Source organism: Helianthus annuus, chromosome 10 (assembly GCF_002127325.2).
Source record: "Helianthus annuus cultivar XRQ/B chromosome 10, HanXRQr2.0-SUNRISE, whole genome shotgun sequence".
In the NCBI taxonomy this organism is placed as follows: domain Eukaryota; kingdom Viridiplantae; phylum Streptophyta; class Magnoliopsida; order Asterales; family Asteraceae; genus Helianthus; species Helianthus annuus.
Window position 1 is genome coordinate 44,804,803 of NC_035442.2, and position 16,362 is coordinate 44,821,164.

Here is a 16,362-nt window from a genome sequence, read left to right on the forward strand (position 1 = left end):
AATTGTCTTGAAGCATAAGCGATGACTTTCTGGCGTTGCATGAGCACGCAACCCAAACCTTGTCGTGAAGCGTCGCAGTATACCACGAAGTCTTCAGTGCCTTCGGGTAATGATAGTATTGGTGCATCACATAGCTTGTTTTTAAGTAGTTGGAAGGCTTCTTCCTGCTTGTCACCCCAGTCGTACTTCTTGTCTTTCTGTGTAAGGGTAGTTAGCGGTTGAGCTATCCTTGAGAAATTCTCAATAAACCGTCGATAATAGCCCGCTAAGCCCAAAACTTGTCGAACTTCAGTTGGGGTTTTGGGGGCTTCCCAATTCTTTATGGCTTCAATCTTGGACGGGTCTACATGAATGCCCTTCTCATTCACAACGTGACCAAGAAATTGAACCTCGCGAATCCATAATTCGCACTTTGAGAATTTTGCATATAGTTTCTCTTTCTTCAGTAGTTCCAGTATGGTTCTGAGGTGTTGCTCGTGTTCTTCTTTCGTTTGCGAGTAAATCAGGATATCATCGATAAATACAATCACGAATTTATCGAGATATGGTTTTCATACGCGGTTCATCAGATCCATAAATACCGCTGGCGCGTTCGTCAGTCCAAATGGCATCACAAGAAACTCGTAGTGCCCATAACGTGTTCGGAATGCAGTCTTTGGTACGCTTTCTTCTTGTATCCTTAACTGATGGTATCCAGATCGAAGATCGATCTTGGAATAGTAGCTTGATCCTTGCAACTGATCGAATAAGTCATCAATCCTCGGTAATGGATACCGATTCTTGATTGTGAGCTTGTTCAGTTCTCTGTAATCGATACACATCCGCAAAGTTCCATCCTTTTTCTTCACGAACAATACTGGAGCTCCCCATGGTGAGAAGCTTGGCCTTATGAATCCTTTATCCAATAACTCCTGGAGTTGCGTAGATAGTTCTTGCATTTCGGATGGTGCAAGCCGATAGTGTCACACCCCGATTTCCACGTGTTTCACCGGTGGGCCCGGTGGGGGATTACCGTGACGTAGTTGGCAACAATATAGTCAAACCACAATATTTAAATGCACAGCGGAAGCATAAAGATAGATTATATTTCAACCATTGATAGTAATATCCAAGTATTACGAATAGTCGAAACAAATCCACAGGGGATCAAAATAAAAATATAAATATTGTTCAACAGATATGGCATCCCAAGCTTGCGAGACTCTAACGATGCTTAAGGAGTGGCCAGCCTATTTCGTACAGAACCTGCATTTAATCTTTTTGGGGAAAATACGTCAGTTTACACTGGTAAATACATTCAACCGACACTTTTGTAAAAATGTTTAATAAAATTGATTTGAATGCACAAGGCACAAACTCTTTATAACTTGGGATAATTTATCAATTAAATCTTGTAAAAGAATTACATGTTCACTATGCGTTCGGTCGCCCGGGTCGTGCCGGGTTTAAGGTTAATAGACACGCCACAAAGCATAAAGCCGTGGCGGGAGAACCAACGGTTATATCTTTATAATTATAGACACCTTGTCGGGTGTACGCCTACACCCGCGTGTCGAGGTCGTGGCCATTTCGTAAAATGATGCCAAGGATATCCGGGACATGGTCATTAAGCTCCCGAAGGCGTAAAGCCAACAAAACCAATTTTTAAACGGGTCACATTGATAATACCCAACTACTAATGAGTTGGGGTCAATTGCCCGACCAAGCGGTATTTTTAATACCGTAACCCAAGCCCGTATAACGGAAAATAAGTTAAAAGTATTTACCTGAGCAAGTATTAAACCTCAATCAAACAAGTGCAAGTATCTTTTACTGGTCTCCTATTCTGGAATGAAGGTTTATAACAACCTATTAGAATCCTAACGGGTCTTTAATTTAGCCTTAGCTTAGACCGGTCAGTTTCAAAGGATAATTACGGTTAAATCACGTGAAAGGCGAAAACCAGGAATGGAATGTGGTTTGGACCCAATCAAGTTTAAAGACTTGTTTCATATGGGTAATATAACCACACTCTGGATTTTGAAGTGAAAACGATAAGGTTTGACCCGTTTCGGCTAGTTTATGTAAACTAGTTACATAAACCGAACCGTGCGCGCAAAAGGTGTAACGGGTAACCGTAGGAGTCCTACACAGGTTTCCTAAGTTAATATGCTCTAAATAGGTTGTGGTATCAATAGGATACCTTCCATAATGCCCGTAACGAGTTTTATTCCATTATACGCCCCGTAGGGGTACTTTGGTCATTTTAAAGATTATAAAAGAGGTTTCCGAGTTCTACAGGAAATCTGAGTTTTCCGAACAGTTTATGAAGTCCAAAATACTTTATTTATTATTTAAAATCAGTAGCAACTGGAATCGGGTCAAAATACCATGTAGAACTCAAGTTATGTCCAAAAAGGGTATATTCGGTAATTACCGAATCGATGCCATAACCGCAGGTTATGAGCAGGTTAAAAATAATTAAAAATCTTTAAAAATCCCAAAATATTATTTTACATCAGTGTGTAAAAGGTTTGGTGTCGAAATTTGGGTTTAGATAGGCTTTATGCTAATTGCGCCGTTTAATTACTAAAGTTTTCGTAATTGCGCTAATTAGCATAACTCCTATTCTAGACCTCGGATTGACGTGAAATTTTAGGGAAATGCTTAGAAATCAGTAACTAAGGTTATTGTCCTTTCACATGTCCAAAATTCTCGTTTTAAAGTGAAAAGGGCGTTATGGTCAACTTTTAGGCGTTTAACGGAAATGTGCAAAAGACTCGGACAAACAACGAACCGGTCACAGAGGGTTATACCATCATGTAACCTGGTCCTAAGAGAGTCCTAAGGCATATCTAAAACATACCATAACGGGTCAGAACTGAAGTCGAAGGAAAAGTCAAAGGTTTGCGACTTTCGGTTCCGAACTGGGTCAAAACAGTAAACAGTCGGATCAAACAACCGTAGACTAGTTAATATACTTATTATCATGTTGTATGAGTGTTAAAACAGGTTACACGCCATCTACATTACTGATTATGCATAAAATCGCAATTTAGCATTCTGTTGACTTTTTCTAAGCAAGTTTGACTCGACATTTGGACTAGTTAGAGTGGGAATCAGAGGATGCCCTTTTAAGGGTTTAAAGCCCACATAATTACCAACATATAACTACCTTTGATTCGGCTAATCACTGGACCATTTGTGATTAACCGTTAAGTCAACCGTTAATTACGACGGTTTGACTTTTAAGCTACAACTAAGCAAGAACTCAACTAAGAAAGGTTAAGGATGCTTACCAAAGTCCTATGCACGACTAGGGATGGCTTGGTTCTGCTTTGGAGCTCAAGAAATGATCAGAAGTGCAAGAGAAAGGTGTGAAGAACTTCTTGCACATGAAGGCCTTTATATAGTGTTCATAAGGCACTAGATTGTTGACAACCAAGTCTACCCATGATCATTGATCATCAACAAGTGTCCCTAAGGGCCCTAAAGCATGTAGGGGGCGCCCATGCTGCAACATTATCGGATCTAAGTCGGTTAGAGTGAAGAGGCAAGCATGGAGCAAAAGAAAAACGATCAGACAGGCCTAGGCGTGAAGCGAAGGACCCCCCCCGGGCCTCGCGTCGCGCGACCCCCTTCTGCACCAAATCTTCAATTTTCTAATTTTTGCGATTTGATCCTTCGCTCTTCAAACTCTGATTGGTCAACATTTTCTTGCATATTGAGCCCTCAAAATTGACGTTAGGGGCTTCAAGACTTATACCCATTTCGTTAAGTCCCCGGTTAACTTTATTGTTACCCGAAAAGTCCTAACTTTCAATGTTGACGTTTTAATCCCTCGCATACGAATTTGATCACAACTTGCTCATACGATAACGAAACTTTATGAAATTTTTGTCGAGTATTCTAGTGAGCATAATTAACCGTTACAAAGCTCCGGGTTTGTCAAAAGGTCACTCAGAGGTATAACTTAAACATGTTGACACATTTGACCCCTGTAGTTTGTAATTCCTCACTTTCTTCCACATTTCGTTCCGTACGATCCATGATTCATTCGTTTGAAGGTACGAGCATCATTTAGGGTTACCGTACAGTATATTTATCCCTTGTTGACATTTTTAACCCTCGAATTTGCATACTTTCAATGTTTGTCAACTTTAGTCCTTTATTTAGTATTTAACACCAGGTGTAAACCTAAGACACGTGTCAATACATTATTGGACGCAAAATTTCGAGGTGTTACATCCTCACCCCCTTAAAAGAAATCTCGACCTCGAGATTTATTGAAATAAATGAGGGTACTTTTCTTTCATCGTGGACTCTACCTCCCACGTGTATTCGGGACCCCTACGGGCATCCCATTTTACCTTCACAATTGGTATATACTTCCTGCGAAGTTTCTTAACCTGCCGATCCTCGATCGACACAGGTCTTTCAACGAACTTTAAGCTCTCGTCGATGTGTACATCTGTATGCGGTATAACCAGTGATTCGTCAGCGAAACACTTTTTCAGATTACAGATGTGGAACACATTGTGGATACCACTGAGCTCTTCCGGTAAGTTTAATTTGTAGGCAACCGATCCGACACGTTCGATTACCTCGAAAGGTCCAATATATATCGGGCTCAACTTGCCTTTCTTACCGAATCGCATCACCCCCTTCCAAGGTGATACTTTAAGCAAAACCTTGTCGCCTACTTCGAAATTGAAAGGCTTACGCTTCAAATCTGCGTAGCTCTTCTGCCTGTCTCGGGCAGCTTTCAATCGATCGCGAATTTGGACAATCTTGTCCGTTGTTTCAAATATTATATCAGGTCCTGTCATCTGGACATCTCCAACTTCTGCCCAACAAACGGGTGTTCTACACTTTCTACCATACAGGGCTTCAAAAGGTGCAGCCTTAATGCTGGTATGGTAGCTGTTGTTATATGAGAACTCGACTAATGGTAGGTGGTTATCCCAATTACCACCTAAGTCTATCGCACATGCACGAAGCATGTCTTCCAACGTTTGGATTGTACGCTCACTCTGTCCATCTGTCTGAGGGTGGTAAGCCGTACTGAAATTCAAACGTGTGCCCAAAGATTGTTGGAAACTTCTCCAAAAGTGTGACGTGTATCTGGTATCTCTTTCAGAGATGATAGACACAGGCACGCCATGGAGGGCTACAATCTTATCTACAAACAACTGGGCTAGTATATTGGAGCTATAAGTCTCCTTTATGGGTAGGAAATGTGCTGACTTAGTCAGTCTATCAACTATTACCCATATTGTATCGTTTCCCTTCTTTGTCTTTGGCAACTTGGTGATGAAGTCCATCGTCACCATTTCCCATTTCCACTCGGGAAGTTTAGGCTGTTGTAGCAAGCCTGACGGCTTTTGATGTTCTGCCTTTACTTGTGCACAAGTCAAACATTTTGCTACATAGGTGGCTATAGACTTCTTCAAGCCTATCCACCAGAAATTTTCCTTTAAGTCCTGGTACATTTTATCAGCACCAGGATGAACGGAATATCGGGAACTGTGGGCTTCCTGAAGGATAACGTCACGAAGACCTCCATAAACAGGAACCCATATCCTTCCATTCAATCTCAGAATTCCGTCTTTGCCATAGGATAACTGCTCTTCGGTTACCCCTAGCTTTTCGTTGGGATAGTTAGCTTCTGACACAGCTTCTTTCTGTGCAGCTAACAATCTCTCATTCAGACTATTCTTGATTTCAATGCTCTTGGCATTGATCCTTATTGGTTTCACTCTTTCTTTTCTGCTCAAGGCATCTGCGACTACGTTGGCCTTGCCTGGATGGTATCTTATTTCACAGTCATAGTCGTTCAGAGTTTCCATCCAACGTCGCTGCCTCATATTCAAATCTTTCTGATTGAATAGATGCTGGAGGCTTTTGTGATCAGAATAGATCACAAATTTAATGCCATAAAGGTAATGCCTCCAAAGCTTTAGTGCAAATACAACGGCACCCAACTCCAAGTCATGGGTGGTGTAGTTCTTTTCATGCACTTTCAATTGTCGTGAAGCATAGGCAATCACTTTGCCCCTTTGCATAAGCACACAACCCATACCAGTGTGCGATGCATCACAATATACGACAAATTCTTCCATTTCGTCCGGTAATGTCAACACTGGAGCATTGCTCAGCTTCTGTTTGAGGATATCAAAAGCTTCTTGCTGCTTAGGGCCCCAATTAAACTTTATACTCTTTCTAGTTAAAGAAGTTAGGGGTGCAACAATTCTTGAGAAATTTTCGATGAAGCGTCTATAGTATCCGGCTAGACCTAGGAAACTGCGAATCTCCATAGGTGTCTTCGGCTCCTGCCAATTCATGACGGCTTCAACTTTAGCGGGATCCACCTGGATACCACGCTCGCTAACTACATGTCCAAGGAACTGGACTTCTCGTAGCCAAAATTCACATTTAGAGAACTTGGCATAAAGCTTTTCTTGATGAAACAGTTTAAGAATACATCGAAGATGTTTCTCGTGGTAAGCTTGACTCTTGGAGTAGATGAGGATGTCATCGATGAAGACAATGACAAATTTATCCAAATAAGGCTTACAAACGCGATTCATGAGATCCATGAATGCGGCAGGTGCATTTGTGAGCCCAAAAGGCATCACTAGGAACTCGAAATGACCATAACGAGTCCTAAATGCAGTCTTGTGCACGTCTTCGTCCTTGACCTTCAATTGATGGTACCCTGACCTTAGGTCAATCTTGGAAAAGTAGCTCGCTCCTTGCAATTGATCGAACAAATCGTCGATCCTGGGCAAAGGATACATATTCTTGATTGTAACTTTATTCAGCTCACAGTAATCGATGCATAGACGCATCGAACCATCTTTCTTCTTGACGAACAGGATTGGTGCTCCCCAAGGAGATGAACTTGGTCTAACAAAACCCTTGGCCAGCAGATCATCTAGCTGTGTCCTCAATTCTTTCATTTCCGTGGGTGCCAATCTATAAGGTGCTCTTGCAATAGGCGCGGCTCCTGGAATGATGTCGATACTGAATTCCACTTGCCTGTATGGTGGCAAACCAGGCAGTTCTTTTGGGAAAACTTCGGGATAGTCAGAGATGACTGGGATGTGTTCAATCTTGGGTTTCTCCTCACCGATAGTCACCTGTGCCATATAAATGACACATCCTTTCTTCAAACATCTGGACGCCTTTAGCATAGATACTTGTGCAGGCAATCCATGTCGAGTATCTCCCTGAATGGTAAGTGGTTCTCCAGACGGAGTCTTGATCACCAGTTGTTTCTGGTTGCACACGATTTGGGCTTGGTTATGCGATAACCAATCCCTACCCAATACTACGTCGAAACCAGCTAGTTTGAAGGGTAATAGGGATAAAGGAAATGAGTGATTCCTAATGGATATAACATCCATCTAAAACAGTTGAGACTGTTCCCATAGTCCCATCAGCTAGTTCTACTTCGTATTTCACATTCAAGGTTTTAACAGGCAATTTTAACAAATCACAGAACTTATCATCCACAAAGGATTTATCTGCTCCAGAATCAAATAACACTCTTGCGAATACATCATTGATAAGAAACGTACCGGTTATGACGTTGTCGTTCTGGATAGCCTCTTGAACATTCATCTGAAAGACCCTCGCATTGGTCTTTTTCCCTTCTTCAGCCTTCTTCACTATTTTCGGGCAGTTAGTCTTGATGTGCCCTTTCTCGTTGCAACTATAGCAAGTTGCATCCTTGAGTTTCTTGCACTCAAGAGTCCTATGCTCAGAGGACTTGCATATCCCACATGCCTTCGGCTGGGATTTCTTTTCATACCTGCACCTTCCGAAGTGGTGCTTCTGACAAACCTTGCACAAGGGCTTATCGCCCGACTGTCGGTCATTCTTCTTGTTCTCTAACCCCTTCTTGTGGTCACGATTTCCCTGATGCTTCTTGCTAGATCTATGTGAATCATCATCTTCACGTTTCCTCTTTTCGCTATCAGCATTTCTCAACGATCTCTGCCTCACTGCATCCAGTGTGAGAGACAGAGATATATCCGCCACGGATCTGAAGGTAGCAGGCCTAGAAGCCTTTACGCTAGCTTTTATCTCTGGGGCCAAACCCCCAATGAAGCGCGTGATCCGTTTGGGTTCCGGTGTAACAAGGTACGGAACCAATCTTGACAGAGTGTTCAAAGTCGTGAGATAAGCCTGGCAATCCAGGTTCTTCATAACCAACGATAAGAAGTCAGACTCTATCTTCTCAACCTCGTGCTGAGGGCAGTAGTTTTCTTTGATGAGAGCAATAAATTCCTCCCATGTCATGCTATACAAAACAGCCTTCCCAGAGGCTTGAACCAAAGATCTCCACCATGCTAGGGCTTCACCCTTAAACGATTGGGATACAAACTTCACCACGTCTCTCTCAGCACAACCACTGATGTCCACAACAGTGTCCATTTCGTCTAACCAGGTCATACAATCCACCGCGCCTTTCTTCCCAGTAAAGTCTCGGGGTTTGCAGGAAACGAAGTACTTATACGTGCAACCCCTGGCGCGAGGTGCATCATCGACCACTTTCTTCTTAGGATGGACACTATTCTCATTGGATGAGTGTCGATCGTCATCCTTCTTAGGCTTAGACGGGGTCGAGGGTGGTTTGCTGTGAGATTTAGAATGGGTTTTTGGTTTAGAGTGTGGTGCAGATCGGGTTCTGCTTCGAGATTCGCTGTACTCTTCATACTGACGATCTAAGGCCGTCTTCATAGCGTTGTCTACCAAAGCTTTCAATTCAGCGCCCGTTATATGAATTTGGGCGTTATCGTTGTCATCCTCCTTTGAATGACTATTAACTTCATTTGGGTCAGCCATTTTGAGATCTTGATCTGCTACAAGGAATATGACAGAATTCTATTTAGGAGTTTATTATGGAATTGTCTTTTGTGGCAATTCATTAACCATGGTAAACATAGACCATATTTGGTTAATTTGTTACTCACTTTATTTAGGATTTGAATATAACTTATCCTAATCACAAATAATATTGTTAGTGGCACAAAAGCCTAGTCACAAGGACGTTTTATATATTATTAGCCAGGATTTCAGAGAATCAAGGCATGAAGGTTTGAACCATAGTTCTTTTTACCTTTTCTGATAGGGAGTCATAGACTACGACTGTCTTTTGTCTTATATGACAATAAGTATGGCCCGTAGGCACTACATCACTAATGGATGATTTGACCCATGATTCTTAAATCATTAGTTTAGGTCTTGGAATCCTTTGAAGGATTCTTATATAAGAATGACGCGTGCGATTTTAACGAATCACATCTGCCAAGAATGTTAACATGTTTACAGGGGTTAACAGGAATCTGAATCTTTTATTCAGGTCTTACCATCTTGGCCAGGTCTTTTAATGACACAAGGCTAGGTTTCACCATCAAGATTCTTTATTTAATAACTGATAGGCAGATTAATTTAAAAGGAATGATTTTTGATTTATTTATTTCATATAATAATGTATATAATGACAAAAATGAAATTTATAAGCTTAACATTCCATTAATCATAATAATGATTACACACTGCCCTAAACGGGACTTTTAATAGACAAATACCTACGCAGAGGTTTACAGAAAACAAGTGTACGCAGGGACCAAATACAAGGATAGATGTCCGCACAGGGACAAAAAGATAAGTCCACGCAGGGACTGAAAGGCAATTGTCCACGCAGGGACTAAACATAATAAATGTCCACACAGGGACTAAAACAAACAGATGTCCACACAGGGACTTGCTTGAAATAGGAAATACAATAGAACATATAAAAAAAACTAATGATCTCGCTTCTTCTTCCCCTTTAGTAGGTTTGCTAGGCCTTTTAGGAATCCACGATTGTTCTTGCATTCTTGCTCAAAGTATCGTTCCACACGATTCAAACGGTGGAGGATTTCTTCCTGTTCTGGTGGGGAAAAACGTGGCTGCTGCGTTACTTGCTGAGCCGGAGTTCTAGTAGGAGCTGGATACCCATGAGCTGCGTATCCTAATCCCCAAAGATCCCCATAAGGTCTGTCGGGATGGAGGGCGTTGTAATTGGCCGCTACCACGTATGGGTCGGCATCCGCATAATTATAGTTGTAGTGCGTGTGAGTCGGCTGCTCAAACGGGTTGTACGCGGTGGAACCGGCGTACGCAGGTATAGGGTTATCATACCCAAATGGTGGCGGAGGTGGTGCAACTGGTGCAGAATTCACCTCTGCAGGGTGGTTCGAAGGTTCACCCAATTGTGGTTCTTCAGGCACTGGCGGAAAGTGACTTGCACTCGAGTGGCGAGGGGTGCTAAAGTGGAATTCCCCTCCTCGGGTGGACATCCGCGCGCCTGATCTCCTACGCCTTGGCGGGTCTGGAGGTGCTTGCTGAACTGGTGGCGGTGGAGGCGGTGGCGTAACTGCCACGAAACGCGAATTCTCAGAAGGATCCTGTTGTTGCTGCTGCTGCTGGTGAGGTGATGAGTGGTGAGAGGGTGTAAAGTACCACTCGCACTGGTTAAACCTCGCCTGGTAACTGTCGGGACCTTGATAGGGTGTTCCACGAAAGGATGACCCATCAGAGATCTCGATAGGATGGTTGGGAGTACCTCGTGCAGGTTCTATGGGATCCGTGTCTTCGTCCATATCTACCGCATTATCCTTGGAGAAATGGTCTCCGGGTCCTAAAGGGTTATAACCTATTGGTTCTTGGACATAATCAGCCGGGTTGAACTGGCCTTGGAAGAAAGGAGTAGGATCGCCATAGGAACGGTGCGAAGCAGATCGCTGGAGAGGTATAAACGAAGGTTGAGGGTTACTGGGCTCGTTCTCCGAATTTGGTCCAAAAGAGTGACGGTATGAAGGTGTCGAACTGTGTGAGGTAGACCGTCTTGCTGGCTCAAAGAGGTTTCTTCTACGTCTCTGAGGTTCTTCGCTCCTCGTGCTGGAAGGAGCTCGCATGTTTGAAGGTCCGGCCTCGTGATCATTATGAGTGGTGATCGGCCCTTTGCCTCTTCCTCCTCTTCTAATTGCTGGTGGCATATTTCCTGCTTAACAGATTTTTAAATCACAATAAACGATAAAAGACAAACTGGAATAACAATTCAAATTTGTCCTATGTTCTTGTCTAGACTCAAGTATGTGCAATTGTGTCATTGAGATTAAACACATAAGGATAGTGTTTAATTCACTCAACGTTGGCTCTGATACCAACCTGTCACACCCCGATTTCCACGTGTTTCACCGGTGGGCCCGGTGGGGGATTACCGTGACGTAGTTGGCAACAATATAGTCAAACCATAATATTTAAATGCACAGCGGAAGTGTAGGATCGTTTGCTGACCCGATGAGTCGATCAGAAGAAGTCTTAGACTAATCCAGAGGCGGAATTCATTGAATTAGTCTTCGTAAAGCTTGATTTCACACTTTAACGTCTCCTTTATTGATTCTATAACAGTTTACAAGCACATGGAGACAATTGGACAGGGCTTCATCTTTACACCTTAGAAAACACACACTTAACTTCTCTACCCGCTGGAACCACCCATATGACACCTATATATAGGAGTCAGGAACCACTCATATGGACATGTCCATATGAGCGAACCTACCAGTTGACATATGGGCGGTCCACTTAAATGTCACAAAAGCGGTCCGACTCATTTACCCTATAAGCGGCCCTAAAACTCTAAACACATATACAATACGAACAACCCTGTCCTAAGACTCGAACTAAGATGTAGTCGACAGACAACTGCACCAACAGACTCCCCCTTGAATGTTGACGGAATCTTCAGTGAGAGTCTTCAATCATTTCCAGCTCTTCACTCTTGTTCGGTCTTCTTCAGGAACTCAGCCTGGAATAATATCTTCTTCAGGAATTCCTTCCTGGAATCATATGCCTGGATCATTCTCTGGCTCTAATTTTCATCAGACTCCCCCTATCATCATGCTGGGATCTCTGTCTGGAAATCGTTATCACCATTGAAATCAACTCCTGGCTTTCTCCGTTTAAGTTCTTCTCTGGTTCTGATGAATCTCCTGGCTATTCGTAGCAACAGGATCAGAAACCTGCAAAACTCAACCATACTATTACAAACTAATACAATTTGCAATTCAACTTAATGAATCAGCAAATCATATAAGAAAAATTATGAAGATCAAACTGTAGGTAACCATTCAACTTATTCATCAAGTTAATGAACCAAATTTGCATTTCAAATCTTCACAATTTAACACTCTCTCCCAAACCACAAGTTCAACATGTTTAGCACTTGAAATGTCAAATATCAGTTCTTCACACTCTGTTGTCGAAAATCTTTTTGTAGTTTTCAAATATCAAACAAAAATACAATATTTTTGGATTTTTGAATTTTGAACAATACAGAAATGAACACTATTTTTGAGAGATTGTGCAAGAGGATCATATCGGTTTTTGAGACTTATCACCAACACCGTTGATCTTGATTAATCAGCAAATGTTAAAAACAAATTTACTTCTGATTGTCAGTATTGTTGTCCACTTAAACCTCTACACAAATTTTCAATTGATTCAAGATACGTATTTAATGTATTAGCACTTAAACTTATTTGAGTGTCCCACCTCTTGAATATACTCCCGTATCCAGATCCCAATATTCTGATCTACAGGTAAGTATAACTACAAATGATATCTGTATATAAATTAGGGGAAAAATGCGAGAACTGAGGGATCTCAGGTCAGAACTTCCGTTCAGCAGAGAGATATCAGCTTCGACTTAGCAGTGGGTCCCCTTTAGAGGATCTTTTCAGCTACAACAACTGATCATCAATTTTATTGTCTAATCAGCTGAGGGCTTTATGCTATGTTTCAAGCATATGAAGAAAGTATTAGCCAGGGACTAGGTCAGAACTACCGTTCAGCAGAAGTCCCGGAATAATACCCCAGACATCAATTGAGTACAAGAACCTAGTATTCCAGAATAAGAAACCTTTCAAACGAGATTTCAGGGGTTACCTATATATCCAAGTAGTGTTCCCCACAAAATAAGTAAGTTTTGATTTTATGTTTATATCTCGAATACAATTTACTAACTGTGTGAAGCCTACTGACACATCATTAGTAAGACTTGTTTAAAAACAATTTTGTCTTTACAAATCTCTAGCATGCTGTGATAGTCCACCGATGTACTATCATCTCCTCTTTTTGCAACAAAACTCATTTTCATTTTTCAATTTTTTAAATTTTTCAAAATTTTCTTACTCCCCCTAAAATCAAAATATGTTTCAATTTTGATTTTCTGAGGAAAAATTGAAAAACAAACTATACAAAAATTTGACAACATTATGTGAATTACCTCAATTCACCATTCTCATGCAAAAAAAACAATCAGAACTCCCCCTCACAACAAACTATTTTCCCATTATGATTTCAAAACACTTAAGTTTGTTTTAATCAAAATGGTTTTTCCGGAAAAATTAGTTTGTGTTCCAACCATTTGTAGATTTGGGGTTATCTCATCATCTTGTTTTCTTCAAACCTTTTAAAGATTTAATATTTCCAGTTTGATCATAAACCATCAGTAGAAAATCAAGTACAAATTAATGTCCCTGATTTACCACTTATGAGGCGAAAAATCACCAAAGTGAAATTTCTCAAGAAATGTGCCGATTCATGATCCACGATACCATCTTGGGATCTCCGGCAAGTCAGGTTTTTCTATTTAAACAATTTCACCCAAGCCTGACTGACCTTGGGTGATTTTGAATTCTTGCTCAACAATGGTGGAAAATTTGCATCATCCATTGCTAAACTAGAATTCTCAACTTTTACCTCAACCAATGGCTCCTCTGGTTTTACCATACCAGAATCATTGCCTGAAGGTGGCTTGTCCGACTTTGATCTGTCAGATTCATCGCCGACCTTTTCTTTCTTCTTCTCTCTCTGTTCTGTCCTCAGATTTGTATCTGATGAATTCGTCTTGCTTGTTTTTGCAACTGAAGGAGTCGATTCATCAGAACTTTTATTCTGTTTATCCCGTGAACCTGAGGACAAAATATTCTCGAGATATTCTCTCGCTTTCTTCCTCTTCTTCCTCAGTCGGTCTTTCTGCCCCTGAGAAAGTTTAACTTTCGTCTCTAGAACTTTCGGTTGTTGAACTTTTGGTTCTCGAACTTTTAGTTCTTCGGGCTTGACCTTGACTGGAATTCTTGCCACTTTCTGAGACATAACCCTTGATCTTCCCATTGATCTCCTCGGGCAATCTCGGGCAATGTGACCTTTGATATTGCAGTTATAGCACCTCCTGGTCTCATATCTCCAGTACTGGCAATTAACAGCAATGTGTCCATGATAGCCGCAGCTGTAACATATTCTGTTATCGTACCAGTTATCACCGTTGTACCAAACACTCAAGTCGTAACACTGTTTGGCCTGGTGATATTCCTTCCTCAACTTTGCTGGATTTGACGCTTTAGCACTGTGGTCTGACCTGCACCACTTATTACCAACATTTTTTGAGTTTACATTTTTTATTTTTTGTAAATTTTGTTTTTGATTGGATGATCGATCCGATGAACTTTTATTATCTTTTTGTTTCTGTTCTGCTTTCTTCTTCAAAGGCTTTTGCTTAAAACATTCACCTTTTTCGGTCGATTGCAAAACAGTTTTCTGAAATTTTTCTTTCAATTTTTGTTTTTCTTTTTTAACATTTTCATCATCGGATGCATCATCACAATCTTCAACTTTGACAGAGTCAAAGTTTGTGACACAGTCACTTATTGGAACTGAATTGATCGGTTTTGGACAAGGAATATTCAACTTGTCAGATTTGGTCGCAAAACTGATCAATTTCTTTTCAAGTTCATCAATCTTGATCCTTGAACTCTTAGCTTCGTCTTCAAGCTTAGATATTCTTTCAAGATGAGACTTGATTGAATTTTCATTTTCATTTTTCAAATTTTCAAGAACAGATTTTTCATTTTCCAAAACATTTATCTGTTCTTGAAGTTTCACTTCATTAGCTTTAAGATTTTTGTTCTCCAATTTTATCCAGAAATCTTCATTTTCTGATGATTTCTGTTTGCTTTCAAAGACCTTTTCATTTTCTTTCAAACCTTTGTTCTCTAATGTCAAACTGTTCACACTACCCAACAGTTTGCCATTTTCGACTTTCAACTTCTCACAAATACCCTGTAAGCCTAGAATCTGTTTTTCATCAGCTTTCTTCTTATTGTTCAACTTCTTGATCTCCAATGCTAAACTTTCTGCATCCTTCACAAGTTTGGCATTGACTGTCTTGAAGTTGTGACAATTTGAGCATACTGATGCAGACCTTGACAATTCATTCTTTACAGATTCTTTGACTTTTACAGCTTTTTCTTTCCTTTTCTCATCCTTGATCACCATCTGTTCTTCAATCCTTTTAATGAGTGGAGTAATTGTCAGTTGAGAAAATTCTCTAGAACTTCTCAAGTTCAAGACATAATCTTCCCATTCTTCTTTCGGCAAAGCACTGATAAATTTTTCAACCCACTCTTCTGGTTCTTTTGTAATATCTAAATCAGACATTGAACTAACAAGATGGATATATCTCTTAATGATACTCTTCGTATTTTCTCCTGGAAACCTTGAAAACGAATCAAATTCTGTCTCTAATTCCCTTATTTTATCCATTGTTTCCTGAGTCATATTAAACACATTGAAACCCATGATTTCTTAACTCGATTTTTCAAAACACGGCAACAAATAATCAATAATTGGGCCGATATCTAAGTGTGTTGGTGCTTGGATAACTGTTGGGTCTTTACACTCTATATGGGCGATTAAAACAACAATTAGAAAATTTTTGACAGTCAAAAATTTGAATCTGACACAACAGCCAACAACTTTTTAAAGTTTGACTTATATGGGCTGCAATTGGGCGGTTGGACTGCACGTTGTTTAATGTCTTTTGATAGGACCAAATTTGTGCAATGGACGGTTATAATGATTGGGTAAAAAAATTAATGGGCGGTGGAAGTGGGCCTGGATTGGATAAAAATGGCGGTGGGTTGGGTCTTAATGGGGTTTAAAGATTGGTTGAAGTCGGTACGTTGGGCAGTGAATGGTAACTTTGGGCGGTGGAAATATAGGAAATGGACAGCAGCTAAAACATGTCACATGGGCTTGACAGGGCTATAAGGTGGCGGTGGATTAATGGGTTGATTGGGCGGCAGGTTGATGTCAATTAGTGATGTTATAAAGATTTGGGCGGCAACACTTGTTTTGTTGTTTTTTTTTATCACATGGGGACGATGACACAAAGGCGGTTCCACCTCTTGATTTTATGAGCGAGCCATATTAGTCCACAAAAGCGGTTCACGTGGTGCAATAGATGTAATTATGAGCGGTTCA